At 46.8% G+C, this 16907-nt stretch overlaps 1 protein-coding gene across 13 annotated transcripts in view; it reads right to left on the reverse strand.

Annotated features, from left to right (window-relative positions):
• LOC310884703 (uncharacterized protein) overlaps positions 1 to 16699 on the reverse strand; it is a 163052-nt gene extending 146353 nt beyond the window's left edge. For 3 of the 13 annotated variants that reach the window (XM_083806802.1, XM_083806801.1, XM_083806800.1), the window contains exon 1: positions 15948 to 16699. The gene's annotated coding sequence lies outside the window, so the exon portion shown is untranslated. The remainder of the gene's footprint in view (positions 1 to 15947) is intronic. The other 10 variants (XR_014574333.1, XR_014574335.1, XR_014574334.1 and 7 more) reach the window with 9 other exon arrangements.
• Between the last annotated feature and the right edge of the window lie 208 nt (positions 16700 to 16907).

Here is a 16907-nt window from a genome sequence, read left to right on the forward strand (position 1 = left end):
ACCAACAGCTCATTCTGCCAGGCTCCTAAGATGACACAGTAAAGGGCCCAGTTACTGCTCATCGCCATCACGCTGCTGTCAAATGGTCATTTCTTTCTTGTGATTCAGCATTCCTTTGCGTACTGATGAGCTCTTCTTTGCTGCTTTTTATCTCCAGCAGCACGGCATCAAGAGCTACTGGGACCTGCATTTGGAGTACACCTGTGTACATTGAGTCTGAAAGGTGGATGTTGCCTACTGCATGGGCTGAAAGCTCTCAGACCCTACCGGCCTGCCACAGGGCATCCTACAGGCTGGCAGAGAAGGCAGCTCTTCCATCAGCTGGAGCTCCGCACAGCCCTGTCAGATTAGGTCCATACCAAAGGCTGAGACTTATTCACCCCTTCTACCCCTCTTAATTAGAGGAAATTCCCAGGTTGGGACAGACTGTGCCAGTAGCAAGACCTGCCCTTGGCTGGCTCCAAAGGCTGCTGGCACCAGCACCCCCAGCACTCCCCCCTGCTCCAACACCACCATTCTGGTCAAGCTGGCCCACTGTGGACTCCCTCGGCCCCAGCTCACTGTACCAGCGTGCCTTCAATGCCAAAAGACCTTTCACACTGTCATCCACTCGTGAATAGCATTCCGCACATCTCTCTCCTGAGATCTATATACACTGCTCGCCACTCATAGCAGACGATGTTGCAAGACAATCAGTTAGTGGAACAAAAACAGATTTCTGTAAACCAAACAGAACTCAATGCTTCACCCCCCCCTCCTTGTTTAAAACCAGCACAAACTGCAATTATGGAAGTCGCCCTTGTGGGGTGTCTGCAAGTCCCATGGGTTCACCAGGTGGGGAGCAGGCCAGCAGGAGGCAGGGAGTGGGGCTAGAGACAGCTTCCCAAATAACCATCCAGGAGCTAGACAGGCTTTCCCCCGACAGACAAATAAGACTAAAATAGCAAGGAGCTCACCATTCAATAACACTCCTGGTCAGAATTGACTTGGCTTCTACTGTCCTGGATTCTCTAGACAGCAATTTATGCATTTCCCCTGCCACCTTAAATCACCACCGCTATTGCAACTCTTTCATTGTATCCCTGTTAGAAGGCACAGATGGGATTTATGTGCAAAGACGTGCTGAGGATGGCACGAGGGGAACAGCCTCAGCCCCCACCAGGGGAGGCAGGGGCCCACAGTCCACCTCACTTGTTAGATATTGCACCTTAAGACACTTCCATTGCTTTATGAACACCTAAACCCAGCTCGTGCCCCTCTCCGGACACTGCAGGAGGCAGCAGGGTAGGAAGGGCTGAAGCTGCCCTTTATTCTCTCTGGGGCTCCATATCTCCATTTCACTGCAGCAGTGACAGATCACACAGCTCCGAGGATCTCAGAGCTTGCTCTGGGACTGACAAGGAAGCACGGCAGACTTGCTAAACTCTGTTTACTCTCACCCCATAGCACAGGGCAGACGTGAAACCCAATCCACAAAGCGCTGGCTGGGCAGGAGATCAAAGGTGCACCTACAAAACAACCTAAGCATGTTTGTCTGGGCACTAAGCAGTCGTCATCGGCTGTCCTTGCTTCTCCATTGGGCTGGTTCAAACCACCTAAAATATTAGGGAGATGCACCCTTTCCCAAAGCTATGGACCATTTCTCCTGTTTGCCTTCCAGATCACCCCAGCTGGCAGACCCACCAGCCAGCACCCAGAGGCTTGTAGCACACTGATGGGATTCACAGCCCAGATGTTCACGCACGAGCTCTGGCACCGTGCTTTCACAGGGCAGAGTGGATTCACTGAAAGTCTTCCTTTGGTAGAACAGAGTACACGAGGAACAGACAGGAGCACGTTGGGCTTTTTGTCCGAGCTCGCCCCACTGCCTGGTGCTTTGTCTGCTCTCAGATGGGAATTGGTAACAGCATTATTTGTGAAATGAGGCTTTGGGCCCATAGCCAAACTGTTCAGTTGGCATTAGAGAGAAACCAAAAAGCACCAACCTCCTCCTGCAAACTGGCCCGACGTCGATACACAGTGAACAAAAAACAAGAACAAAGAAAACCAATACTGACAAGCCTTTATCAATTAGTTCATCATTGCACAAAACTCCTTTAAACCAATGCTCATTAAAAAATACAGAATGAAAACACTTGGAAAACAACTGCCCTCAAGGATACATATACACATCAAATAAATAACCCTAAACCAAAGCAACTGAGATCCCAAAAACTATTTTCCAAGAAAATTAACCTTGGAAAAAAACGCTTGTTTTGCATGCCAAAATTACATCTGATGTGCAATGCTATACACATGAACACACACAGACACAGTAATTTAATATCACATTCAGGAGGACTGAGAGTTCCTCTGTATTTGGAATAAGCTCTGTGTCCTAGCTATAGCAAGTCAAATAATGAATTTATAAGAGGAAGAGCAAGACCGAACAGTACGTATGTGCACACATTATCAAGCATCTTCAACACGTGGGTTTAAACAAAAAAACAATTCTCAGCTTAGTAAAAAGAACAAACAAACCAAATAAATTTAAACTAAAATATTGGATTGAAACCTATTCCAACAACTGCTTACACAATCATCCAACGCGCATTTAAAATGTGCTATTCACTTTGCATTAGCAGCAATCTGTTCTGACCCAGGCTTTGCAGGTAGGTCCCTCTCAAAAGCAGAAAACAGCCAAGCATGTTTTCTAAGCAATATCTAGCAACTTCCACATGTTTTATATGCCATGCAAGACCCTTTCACATTCCGTCTTCGGCAGAATCCTGCATGCAAGCCTTGTGCTGTCCTTACGCTGTATGTTTTTGCCCTCGTTCCGACTGAGGATTTAGCTCCTTGTTGTCAGAGGATGAATGTTTTTATTCTGTTTGCTCCCGGGCCAGTATCAAAAGCTCCCAGTATATGGGTTAACCAGATGATCCCTTAATACACAAAGGACCCCCAAACAGCTTAACCTTAACCCATCCGTAAAGATTCCACCCAGCCTGCTAATGCTGTCCTGAATCGTGTTCTCTATTATTACATCTGAAATCCGTTAAAATTTCACACAATTTCCTGCACAGCAGTGTATATAATAGTGCTGGGAGCCAATATGTTTCTATAATTGGGCCTGTAGTGGGGCAGAGTCCAAAGCAATTAATCCAGCCTCCTTCCTTGTTTGCGCCCATATAAAGCTGACAGGGTAGAGAGTAATTGGAAGTGAGCGGCCTCTATCCCCTACTTTAAATTAATATTTTCCTGTTCTGATTTAATTTCACCCGGTAACAGTGACACAAAGACACGCCATGTCAAGCACTAAGTAATCTGCAGCAGCTGCCTTAGGAGGAAACTTTTATTCATCAGTAATATACTGACCTGTATATCACTCCACATCCAGTACACAATATTCCTGTCAAACAGACAGCTGCATTTAACTCCGTATAATCAGCAGATACTGGAGAAAACTATATATATGGCATATATATAAGACTATATGCGTGCACAGAAGAAAAACAGACAAATTTAATTATGAAAAATTCAGCTTTGCAAAAGGGGAAAAAATTAAATGGCAAATAAAAAACATGCTAATCAGCAGAGCCAAGAATCCATGCAAATGAAAAGCCAGAAGTAATGGCCAAAACACCCAGGCCATTAAATCAAATCACTGAGAAAATAATGGCTAAACTCTCTCTTACTTGTAACACTCAATTTATGTAGTCAATATGGCTCTGAATGAATGAGTGAAGGTACTAAGAGCACAAATCTAAATTCAATATACATATCTTAGAAAAATCCCCAGCGCACGCATTCACACGCTGACAAGCCATATAAAGCGGGCGTTGCTATTGCGTGCAGCACGGAGGCAAAAAAAGGCTTCATTTAGGATAATTCCTCATTTATATCAGACAAAATATCCAAATACGCATAGATTATTGTAACAAGCCCATGGCTGCCAAGGAATTTATGGGTGTCTGTGGCGAGCTGGAAACAGAAATTAACGGGGATAGACTCAGGACCCTTCTCCCCGTGGACATGAGCTGCTTCTCCTGGAGCTCACCTGGGACCACCCTCAGCTGTGATCTGTGCAAGGGCTGAGACAGGGGGGCACAGCTCCCAGGGCAGCAGAAAATGCCAGAGCTGGCTGCTCTTCAGCATATGGCATGCCCACATATAACAAAATACGCAATGTTTTTTATTCCTCGATGGACAGACTGCTCGGACACATGCCGAAGCAGGACCTCCCACCTGCAGCACCATTACTCCATGGAAGCGAGGTTTTTAGTTTCCAAGTAAATGGGGGGGGGTGCCAGGCATCACCCTCACATTTCTTCCTAGTCTCACTGAGTGAAGTTTGCAGAGGAATTTGAAGGCTACCATCTTGCAAACAGCCCAAATTGGAGATCACAGCTCACAAAGCAGCGCACAGCCTAGAGCAGACACATCCAGGTTTCAGCGATGCAGGAGGAGCAGCGTGAGGTTTACTTACACAGAAGTACAGTCTCAGGAGAATACCAAGACATGGCAGCTTAGCCCTCTGTGGATCAGCAGCTTATTTCCAGTTGCTTAAATTTTCTCCTCCTCTCTTGTTCTTGATTTTGCTGGATTTTCTTCCAGCTCGCTAGTATTACATTTTCATTTACAGGCAATATGCTTAGGCCAGAGATGATCACCAGCACTGGGGGCTAGAAATAGAGCTGACAGGTGCCTACCTCTAAGAAGTCCCCTGCATTACAGCACAGCTAAGCTGCCAGATGATCCCACAGCAGCAGCCGTACCCCCGAGAGCCCGCCTGTCTACCCTCTGGGAGCCGAGGCCACTGCCACATCACCACCAGCTATCGGGGTATAATCTCTTGCTTACAGAAATACATCCTGCTCTTGCATGCAAAGGGACTTTCAGAGAGCCCCAAAGCCCTGTGATCAGCTGCCTCCCCCCCAAAAAAAAAACATCGCACCACTACAGCCCTGGCACAGGATTACCTCCACAGCCGCAGCACAGCTCCCACAAAAACTCCTAGGGCAGGGAACTTACCCCTAGAACCCCAAAAGCCATTGAATTCACAAAGCCCTGCAAAGTATAGTAGTATTTGGCCCTCAGCTGAGGACACCTGAAGCTCTTTGTGCTGGTGGCCATGTCACCAGTGTGATAAGGTGTTAATTCTGCAGGAGCAAGGAGGTTTGGTCCTGCATCTGGTTAGTTCTGCTGCAGCCTGTTTGTTACTGCTTCCATCACCTGCCAGTTCCATTTACGCCAGCTGAAATTTCTAAATCTGAACTTTTTTGCACCAACATGAAAAAGTCTCTTCCGATTAATGCTTTAAACACAATAGCACAGCCCATAGCTCTGCAAAATAAGAAAATCACAGAGACCATCAAGAGGCAAGCTGGTTACTTATAGGAAAGCAAACCGAACAGTAACAGAAGTGCTGAGCTGACCCAAAATACAGCCCCCTCACCCACGAAAAGCCCTGAAAGATAACCCAGAGGGGAGCAGCCGTCAGCACAACCCCCGCACAGGCTGGGCACCTCCGCACGTGGTGGCACCGAAGAAGTCCCACCAGGATGCTGCAGGAGCATCCTCCAGCAGGAAGCCGGGCTGGGGGACACTGGGGCACGGTGCAGCAGCACTGCAAGGTGGCTCCTGAAAGCCTCCTGGCCTGGCACAGCGAGCTGAAGCACAAGGATCCTCTTTGTTTCCACAAAAACATGCACTGTCAATGCCAGCAATCTCTCTCACCTCACACACACGCGCTCTTGTTCAGCAGCTTGTCTCAAGACCACCCCAAAACAACCCTAGCCTTTTTAGGCTTGGTGGTAGCTTTTTTCCTCCCCTTAATTTTATTAAATTGTGCCATCAAAACCAGTAAATAGATCACACCAATTCTACTCCTTAGTCCCATTGATTTTAAGGCTGCATCACGTTCAATTGTTTATTTACAGAAACTTTTCTTTTAAAAAAAATGCAAGTTATCTGTTCTTGCCCCAAGCTGCTGGGCAGCTTTATAACCAGCTGTTATCCCTCGCTCCCGAGGTGGCTGCAGTTACTGACAGAACAAATGATCCCTTTGTGCAGTTTTGCATAAATGTTTGTCAAGTGTCCCGGGCTTCTCTCACAATGCCGGCTATTAGGGAACAGAAGTAAAATTCCCAAGAGCAGAAGCGCGTGTGCGGAGTTATCCACTTAGGCTAAAATCCTCATCAATATATTTTTTCTCTCCTGAGAGGCCCCATGCAAACAGGAGAATAAAGTCAGCAATAACCACGCGAGGGGTGGTTGCAGAGGAACGGGCGGGCGCAGAGAGCACCTGAGCAATGCTGCAGTGGCACCAACCTTCCCCGCCTGGCAAAAATGCTGGAGCCAGCATTAAAAAAAAAAAATTCAAAAGCTTTTGAGCATCAGCCTTGCAGCCAAGCACACCCAGCACACTTCGATTTTGATGTACAGTTTGAAACAAATCAATAGCAGTATAATAATACTCAGCACGCTGTGTAATTTTTATATCATTAGTTTTCATTTTCCGCTCCCCATGCATCAAAAAACTTACAACGGGCTCGTAAAGTTTATTTAGTATTCCATGAATTCCTAATCAGTTTCATTTCATAATGATTCAGAGCGGCCGTTGCCAGGGCCCCGGTGTCAAAAAATCGATAAAACCAACACACTTTTCCTGATGGCGGCTGCAAAAGGATCTATTGTAGGGGAATTATGATTTATGTCTGGGCTGCACCACGAGCAGCGGCAAGCGACAGCCTGGCTCAAGAGCTGAGATGTTCGCCAATAATGATTTATATGCATGCCTCTCCCTCCCCCAGCTCCCCTCGCACCACCACAGGCCCCATATGCCGCATCGCAGCGGCTCGGGCTCTCGCGTGCCTGGCTGCAGCTGGGTGCTGCAGGCACAGATCTGAGCACGGGGCAATCCTCAGGAGCCGCTGCTGGCCCCACGGCCTCGTCCGCAGGAGGAGGGAGCGTGGCGATGCCCCGTAACCCCCCCTCCCCGCTCCCCTTGTCCCCAGGCTCTCGTGACAATCTATTCCGCGGCGGCTCCAGATGAGCACGGGGCCGGTTCGATTTTCAGCCGGGCGCAGGAGGTGCCTATTTGTCTTGGGGCACCCATCCTGTCACGCCTGCCTGGGGTGGGGAGCACGGCACAAGCGGTCCAGGAGAGCCCACGCACAACTGAGCATACGCGGACGTGTCCCAGAGGGTGAAGCAGGGTCTGCATGGGGACATGAGCACCGACCGCGTCCAGGTACCCCTAAAGTTAGGGACCTTTAAGGGAAAACCTTTCTGAAATGAAGCAACGCAGCCTGAGGGATGCCGTTATCCGCCTGTATTGCTCAATGTCCTTAAGACACAGGTATTCTGGGGTCAGGACAGTTATAACGAGTACTTTGGAAGTTGTGCCTGTACCATAAGGAAGCAGGGACAGCACGGGGTTCTGCTTCATTTAATACGTTCATCAGCTTGCTGCCTCCCCACCAGGGACAGGGAAGGCCGGAGCAGAGGGTTTGAGGACAGGATGAGCAGGCACAGCTTGCTGTTGAAGTCCTGCTCACATGCTTCACCCAAACACCACCAAAAACTACTTCTACAGGCTCCACGACTGGCATGTTTTCCCTTTTAACTCAGCAAAAGGACCAGGACACGCAATACTATTATCGTCAGCACCAGCTTGTAGCAGTGCCTGTATCAGTGATAAAAATGGTATTTTGGACACTGTGCAGTTACAGCCCGACAGGCAAATCCTGCCTGGTGCACCTGCACAGGAGTCAAGGCTCAGTTGGAGCTCTGGTGTTAATTTCACATACTGGGGAAAGTAACTTTTATAAGCCACACACTCAGTGCCATGCCTCCTCTGAAGACTAAAAGCAGAATGAGGTGCTTTAAAGTGAGCGCGTGAATATTAGAAATTGTGCGCTCTGGTTTTACAAGCATGCATTTAAATACAGGATGACAAAAGATTTGTGTGAAAAAAATACCTGAAAAAATCTCTTAAAATAACTAAGATTCACACTTAACTTGCTCATCACCTGCCTCTGGACCTTTGAGGCAAACATCACTTGGTCTCTCTATAAACACAGAGAGTTGGAAGGTTGGAAATTAAGCATTCAGCACAGGCTCTTCAGCAAGTCTCTAGTAAACAAAGGGGAAGTTTAAGTTGGAATTATGCCACTTGGTTAATAACAAGCAGTTATGATGAGATGATTCAATAGCTTGGGTGAAATGAAGGTCCCAGCGATAGTATTTCATCCCTTTATTTACATACATCATGTTCACACACACGCGCTCACGCTGTTTGCTGATTATTTCAGAGCAGCAAAGGTTGAGATCCCAGCTCCTCTTGGTCTCCCCCCTCCAGTACAAACAGGGGCTTTGTAAATTAAGAGCACATCACTAGGAAAGCACTCAGACACCCAAGGGTGCAGGTGTGTTTATCTGGGGAGGAACACTACAAAAGCATCAAGGGAGCACAGCATCCTCTAAAAGGAACGCGCTGGAAACCATTCTCCAGTTTTAGTACTCTCCGTACTCTTTGGCAGAACAGTTGACAGACATTTGCTACCAGCATGAAGCTGAATCTAACACCAGTAATTAGCCAACGGCTTTTTAAATTCATTTTTCTGAATCACGACAGATTCGTGTTTTTAAATTAAGTGGATGATTCACGGTGCTTTAGGGAAACCTCAGTGACACAGGAGGCTTTGTACGGCCGGTCAAGCCAAGAGCGAGTTCCACGGCTTTCTCACCCACTGAACTCTGATTGCACAAGTCCAAAGGGAGGAGGAGAACAATACAGAGTTTAGAGGTGAGGAGCGGCGAGATGTGGCCTGCACTCAGAAGAAAAGGTAACCAAGAGGAGAAAGATGCATGAAGGGGTGAAAGCAGTGAGGACGAGGCTCCTGCATTTCACCAGGAGAGCTGCTTCGCAGCTACATGCTCCTGTTTCGCCCACGGTTCATTCATGCCTGCATTCAGGATGCTGAGCAGCAGCACGCCCGCAAAAGGCACAAGTTCTCAACAAGACAACTTTCCCTGAGCGAAGGTGGAGCTGGACCGGCCGACAGCACATACCTGCATGTAAACGACTCCTGCGGAAGGTACAGGCCTACTTTTATCACCTCTGAATTTAGCCCAGGAATGACTGGATGGAGTCATTAAGACCTGTGATCTTATTTGCAAGGCATTTTTTAGAAAGACAAAAAGACCTGCATGGACAACATAATTACATTTTGGTTAGCATAAGTTAGCAATTCCAGTACATTCACATTAAAAAGAAAATGGGGTTTTCTTCTTCCCTTCAAAAAAGTAGATGCTGCTTAGAAACGTACTTTTATTACATGGGGTGGGAAACCAGCTAAAATATTGAGATTTAAGGGAAAAAAATAATCATGGGTTTATGTTCCCAGGCTCCTGTGAATATTTTCAGCTTATTTCACCATATCATCGCGCAGTGGGCTCTGTTCGTGCTGCCAGAATGGATGTTCCATCATTTCTATAGTGGGCCTGTGTGACATTCATTAAGTGCAGCTACAAAGGGAGAGGGTTAAACAGCGCGGCCTCTTTTCTCTGATTTGGTCATACATCAGCAGGCGCTCCAGGTTAAATGCCCAGAATACCGCAGCAGATGGATAGGGAGAAGGAGAGCGGCAGATACTTCACCCCACACTACTTAACCCAGGGAAATGAGTCTCAGAGTCGGTGTCACGGTAAAATATGGAAGCTCACTCAGATAATGTGCAGTTGAGATTTTTTTCCCGAGCCTTTACAACTGGCTGCGCGTTAAGATACCACAGACCCCTTCCTGCAAACTGCCAGCTCACTCTAGCTGGAGTATCTATTTGTGTGTAATTTATCTTCATTGACTATCAAATAAGAATTTTAACCCATAGTACGGCAATATGAGCATTTCTTCTTTGACTCTAACTTCACCCCAATCGAAGCCGTGCCCTGGGGAGTTCCTTTTTCCTTACCCAAAAGTCCTCGTTCACACACAGAGGAGCAGGGTAAGGGTGAAGAGACACTGCTAAAACAGCAAAACGCTTGGTACTGCCAGCATTAGTTTGTCCTACACAAGTAAAAGTAGTAATCCAGCTAATCAACACGTGGAGACACTTGTGTTTGGTACACGAGCACACATGCACACGATCATAAGGCTATGCCAATAATTTACATTCTGACATGGAGAAATAACTATCGAATTGTAACCAGCGCCTTCCCTTTTCCCTTAATCATAAAGGAAAATCCAGAGCCCTGCAGCATCTATTGTGTTTTTTAATATCTCAGAAATAATTGCTAATCAAAGCCTCATGCGGTGGGGCCAGTAGGAAGTGGATACATGTCCTCAACACAAAATTTTCATGTGAGCTGAAGGAGTGGGAAGAGGCAGGGACACCTAATTTCCACCTCGCAATCCAACTCCATCTGATGAAAAAGATTGCCCAGCAGTCAAAAATCAAAGTCACACTGTCCTGGTGAGAGCCGGAACGGTGACAGGTCCTAGCATGCCGGGAGAGCAGGCATGCAAGCAAGTGAAAATTTGGTCTCCACTAGGTGTGGAAAGTCAATGTTATTTGTTTTTAAAGTTATTTTAGCAAACATGCAGTTTTTGTTCTCTTATCAAAACTGATTCAGTACACGGGGGTTCTACTATCTTATTAACCTTACCAAGTCTTTTCCATTATATTTTTAAAAAATGATTACTGTTCATTAGTGCCAGCTCTGTCACAAGAAATTCAGTCCCTTTATCCTCGATCTGCGGTGGTTACACGTTTGTGATTTCTTCCGTTCTGGCAAATGAAAAATTTACACCGAACAAAAAACAGTTCTGTAGCAATTCCTTATCACTAAAATCTTTAACATCTAAAAGAATTTTTAAAGCCGAGTAACACAGAACACAATTAACAGCTTGCCTTGCTAATTAGGTAACTCCTTGCTAATGAGATAGCAATAAGCTGAGCAGCAGTCACATAATAGGAAAACAAGGTCTTCCCAGGCAGTTCGCTACTTCTGCCAACACAACCAGAAAGGCTTCTCCTTTCCAACCAGCTCTTTTCCCCCCCTCTCGAAGACGCAGCTCAGGAGTGCTGAATGCAACGTTAACAGGAAGGCCGCGGTGTTCCCTGCCCTCCGTCCTGCTTCGTGGCATCCCAGGAACGCTGCACAGTGCAACTTCGTCACCCCAGGCAGCCCCCAACTCAACATAAAGCACGGAGGTTGATCCAGACCTCACTCACATCCCTAACCTCACGGGCACGGGGCTGCCAGAATTTCAACATTCCCCACGCCCTGTCTCCCTATCAACACTTTTTGCCCCCATACAGCCCAGCCTGCTGTAGCATTTGAGCAAGCAGTTCCTGCATCAAGCACCAACTACGGCTGCTCTGCTACAGGAGCAGTTGGAAAACAGGAACAGTTCTCACCAGTGCTTGAAGAAAGCATCTTACCCTGAGAAGATATGATTTTAGGTCAACATTCAGTCTCAAACACAAGCAAATAAATGTGTTGAATAAACATTTGATGGTGAGAGTTGGTCATTTCTTAATGAAACAGACTCAGGAAATTCGTCTTAACTTAAGCCTGCTCTTAAAAACAAAAATAAACAAATAAAAAAGACACACGCAGGTTTAAACAGTAAACATGCAAGGGAAAAGCAGCCAAAGAAAACCATTCAAAGCACGGGGACAAGCACAGTTCCTTGCTGCCACTGACAACTGCAATTCTAGTAAGGGTTGGAGTATTTAATTCCCATACATGTTTTTCTGCCAGGGATGAAAATCTTATATTGCTATTTAAGCTGGAGATAATTTCATAACTTAAATGATCTTGAAAAAGCATGCTTTAATGTAGAAACATCAGTACAAGTTAGTGCAAGTTGCCCCTAAGAGTGAAATTAAAGCAAGGGCTGGAGCCAGACCACTTGTGCCTTCTGCTGCCAATACCATGCTTGCGTCAAGGTAACTTATTTCCACGGAGGACCCAATACAGAATCAATAAAATCAGGCTTTGGTGGTGTTGAACTTTGCATTGTGTAACAACAATAGTTCAAATTGAATTTTAATTCTTTTAATTACAAAGACGCTCAGAGGCCACATCACAAGAGGATTTTGTTCGTCAAGGAAAAGGAAGCCACAACAGCAGCTGGCAAAAGATGTCAACATTAGATATTTGCACAAGTGTATAGAGATATTCCAGGCTTTATCCTTGACAGAGTAGCCAAAACCCAACTGTCTCTCAGAAAGGCAAGGTTGCGCTTTCTTTTTCAAGGGTTCTTTACAAATAATAGCTGTTCTCTCAAGAAAAAAAAAAGAAACCCTTAAATTCCATTTATACCATCCTTAAAAGAAAAGGGAGGGAAGGAAAGGTTAGAGGATTAAACTTTGCAGATGCTTTGCACAGCCTAGCTAAAGATCTGGAAAGACCATCTCAACCTTTGATCCCTTTGGGGAAGGAAGCAGTTATTTGAGCAGGCTTTTTTCGGAACCCATGCTGTGGACATCTGTGCCAGCAGACCCTAATCAAGGCAGACCCATAGCGCTGGACCAATTTGTGTTCCAGGATTCAGACAGAAATATGAAATTCCTGATGGGATAACTAGCTACCTGTAGGGGCATGGATGAGTTTCCCGGACAGATTGTGAATATGAGTGACAGTTTAATCCAGGTTTTTTTCCATGCCTGTTTTTTAGTTGTTTTCTTTTCCTGTAAATCTAGGAGTCTCTTAAAGAGCAAGAATTTCAAAAGCATTACCCAGAATTTTGGTAGCTTCAGGAGGAAAACTACTAATTGGTTCTTCCAAACCTGGTCTCCACCTCCCCACACTCCCAATTTAAAGAAAGTCAAAAGAAATTCTATGAAAGTTTCACAGGATTTGACAACCAAGAAAGAGACTGATGCAGTGAAGCCTACGGTTTAGTTTGCACATAATTCAAACAAAAAGCCTCCACGTACTCCTTTCCTTCCATTTCCTGAAGCCTCTGAGGCTTTCCAAGATCTGGCAACTGAAGCGATGCTGGGATGTCATTAATTGGCTCTGTGCTATAGAGCTCTACCAAGTCCTCAAAATCCCAGATTACAAGATCCAGCGAGACACTGAAACTTTTACAGTGGCACAAATTACGAGCACAAAGTAAATGGGCAAAGCAACTAATCCATACACCAACCAGCTGTTTCAATAACACTAACTAACACGGGGCTCTGGCACAAGGATAAATTTTGCCCTGAATTAACAAGAGCAATAGTAACTGGAGTCTTTGAGAGGCACTGTCAATATTTGCTCCACTTGTCATTGACAGAACACACAAATCCTGCAGCCCGAGTTTGGTGCATTTCAAACACTCACCGAGAGGCACTGAAGCAGGCTCTGCTCGGGGTGCTAATGCGATTAGCGCTGCAGGACGCCTGCCCAGGCAGTAACCCCCAGGGGTGGGACAATCCGCACCAGTAGGAGGGACAGGAGAAAAAAAAAGGGAAGGGGAAGAAAACCCCGCTGCCATCACAAAGCATCCTGACTGAAGTGACAGCAGGCAGCAGAAGCAGCTATCTGGTATTAGAAGTAAATGCTTCATGAGCACAGGATTCTCCTGAGAGCACCCCTCTGATGAGGAACACTCAGCATTTTGCCAGTTAGTGTTACAAGAACCTTCGCAAGTTAGCCAAAACCCTTGTAGATGATATTTTTCCTTCCCCCACCCCAGTCCCGAGCCATTGGCACTGACAGGGAGTTCAAGATCTGTGCTTTTAAAAACCAGTCTTCACACACTGATACTATCTGTGAGCTGTGCCTGTCAGACAGGGCATGCCACTGGACTTCGGAAGTCATGTCCTGGATATTTGCTTTCCTGGCTGGACATGGGGCACAGACAGCAACATTTCCCTGGCACAGTACTGAATTTCTCCCCAGTCCCTCTTCAGGAGGAAATAACTGTTGAATTTTTTTTTTTTTTAGCAGAATATAATACCTGAGGTGTGACTTGAAGTGGCCAAGTTCATGAGCAGGTGGCAGCCTACTTCCCTTGCAGAGAAATTACTTCTGATTTACTACATTCCATTTGCTATCCTCAATCATTGAGCCACACACCTGTCATTCATTTAGGGTGCAGGAAAAAGAAGCAGGCAACTTGCCACCCATCACCAAGACAAGATTTTAAAGGAGAACAAGCACAAGATTTGACAAGCAGCAGCTTAATCATCTCTTATTCTCCACCCTGGTGGTGGCCTTTCTGCACACATCAGGGAGACACCATGAAAGGAACCTCGAATAGGCACATGCTTTCTTGCTCCACTGCCACTTATTTTCTCTCCCACCTACAAATTCACCTCTGCATAGTTTCATTACTTTCAAGCAACCTGCCAGGCTCCAGAGCCAGCAGGTTCCTTTGGTCTCCGAAGGCAGAATTTAATATAGCCTGGGGCTTTTCTTCATAACACACACAGCCTCAGGACAGCTGTTAGCAGAGCCCCAGTGGGGACCAAGCTGCAGCTGTGCTATGCACTCAGATACAGCAGGAGTTTATCCCAGACAGCTGGAGATGCAGGAGCAGGTCTGTGATACAAACAACAGAGGTTCACGCAGACATCTCGAGCTGGCCTGGGTACCAGCGATGGCACAGAGCTGGTTTCCAGCCACAAGTATTTCTACCTCCTGCTGCCCTGTGCTGTTCCTTCACGTGTCCCCTCGCTGACACCTAGAACAGAGCTGAACAACTGCATGCTCCTGCACCATCACTGTATTTAACACAGCGCTGCTGCAGAAAGCTGTCCCAGTCCACAGAAACACCGCCTGAACCCCAGATGAGGAGTTCGATTTTATTAGAGCAGTCCAGGCCCACCTAATTCAGACAGCAATGAGCTTGCTGCCTGCTTTCCTACGTTACTTTTTTTCCCTGAATCCTTCTGCTCTACTCTACATCAAGGAGGAAAAAAAAAAAATAATTTCTTTCCTCCAGAGTTAATTCCCATACACTGCAATGAGAGAAATGCAATGTTCTGAGCAATAAAAGCTGGAAAGTGGAATTATTTTCTGCACCATTCAGATGGAAATGAAGCCTAGCCTCAATTCAGCCACCCACCTGGAGCCATGGTATGATCCTATAGATCTTTGGATCAATACTGCATCATAGCTACAAAACTAGACGGGGAAAAAGACGAGGCACAAAAATTAAGGAGTGTAAATTTTAACTAAATTAGTTCTGTAAAGGCTCCCCCCTCGCTGCCACTTCTTCGAAGAGGGTACAGCAGTCAGCTGGAGGATAGGAGTGCAGACAGCGGTTCGCTCCCTTTAAAAATAGCCGGTGTTTATTCTGACAGCCATTACGCCTCCCCTCAAACACACAAGATTATGTTGCACGTTTTCTGTTTGATTACGTGTGGAGGGAACAAGAGAGAGTGATACACCCTGTATTATTTCCTAACGATTCAGTAAGTCGCAGCATCTCCCCAGGAGGGGCTGTTTGCACAGCCTCCCCACTCGCTACTCACCCAGGCATTTTGCTGCAGGCTACCAGATGAGCTTCTGCCCACACGGCAGAGAGATGAAGAAGGCTGGGTTTTGTGTTTGTTTGCTATAATTTAGGACTGCCTTACATCACAGCACGTAGCTGAACACGACACGGGCAGAGGAGCACAGCTCAGAAACCACCTGAGCAACAAGCAGGCGCACAATTGTGTCCCATATATTTGTTCTGAGCTCTAAGGGGCTTCCCACCTGGAAAGTTCACCTTGCTATGCTTCTCCAGGGAACTTCTCCAGAGAAGACCACAGCCCCTAACCTAGAGGGGGCTCAAGGCCAGAGGCTGCTTCCAGACCTCAGACCCTTACAGACCACTCAGCAGCTGCTTTCCACCGCACAGAAGTACAATGCACCAAACACAGCACACCACAAGCCTGCTATGCGTACCAGGGACGCTACAAAGCTACAACACCCCCCTCACCCACCACCCAGAGAAGCGAGCAGTAACACCTTACCTTCACCAGCCGAGCCACACGCGCAGGCTTCGCGGCAGGGCCTCAGGGCCAAAGCAGCAGCTCCGCGTGCTACCCAAGGCAGGCACAAAGCAGGCAATACCCCCCACAAGCCTGGTGCAGGCTGCCCCTCACCCTACCAGAGGGAAAACGCTCCCCCCAGCTCCTCGTTTATCCCCCAGCCCCTCGCTAACCGCCTGCAGATGTGGGCCCTGGTGATGGCAAAGCGCAGGCAGGTGGGCTGCTGGGGGGGGCCCACCTCCCTGCCCTGCCCCTAGTGCTCGATTGAGGATCATCCTCGGGGTTTGGGCCGATGCCTTCATGAGAAACTTGTCTGGTCACCCAGATGTCGTCCCCTAGCTCTAACGTGAGACCAGCACGGTCTATAGTGCTGGAGTCCAGCCTGTATTTGTTACCTTTCGAGTCACTGATGTTCTTTGAGCAGGAGAGCAGTTCTTCAGTGTAGGGTTATCTCTTTTTCCTTTGTTTCCATTTGTTTGTTTAATCAGAAGTTTTACAAGATCTTATCCACTCATTATGCCCTCTGCTCCTTACGTCCAGTGAATTCTGCTTCCTTATGTCTCAAAAAAAAAATAATAAAAAAAAAAGCCCTTAAACCTCCTCCTACCTCCCAGGAAAAGCTGACAGGTGAAGATCCCTAACGTCCAAACTGCAGCTCAGGAGAGCCCACAAGACTTTTTTAGCTCTTGTTATTTCCTGAGTTATTTCATGACTGTGAATGCCCGCAGTTAATACAGCGCAACCCCGAGCCCAAACCCTGAGCTGTTGTACCCAGGGCAGCTGCCCCATGTCCCAGCTCTAACCAGCCCTGATCCCACAGTGAGCGCCACGCAGGCAGACTGCTGGCTTAAACAGGGCACAGAAGTTCATTCTCCTGGATTTCATTGCAGGTTCCTAATCAAGGGCAATATTTATAACCCTAGGTTTATTTCTGTGGTCTCC

This window comes from Anser anser, assembly GCF_964211835.1.
Source record: "Anser anser genome assembly, chromosome: 20".
NCBI lineage: Eukaryota > Metazoa > Chordata > Aves > Anseriformes > Anatidae > Anser > Anser anser.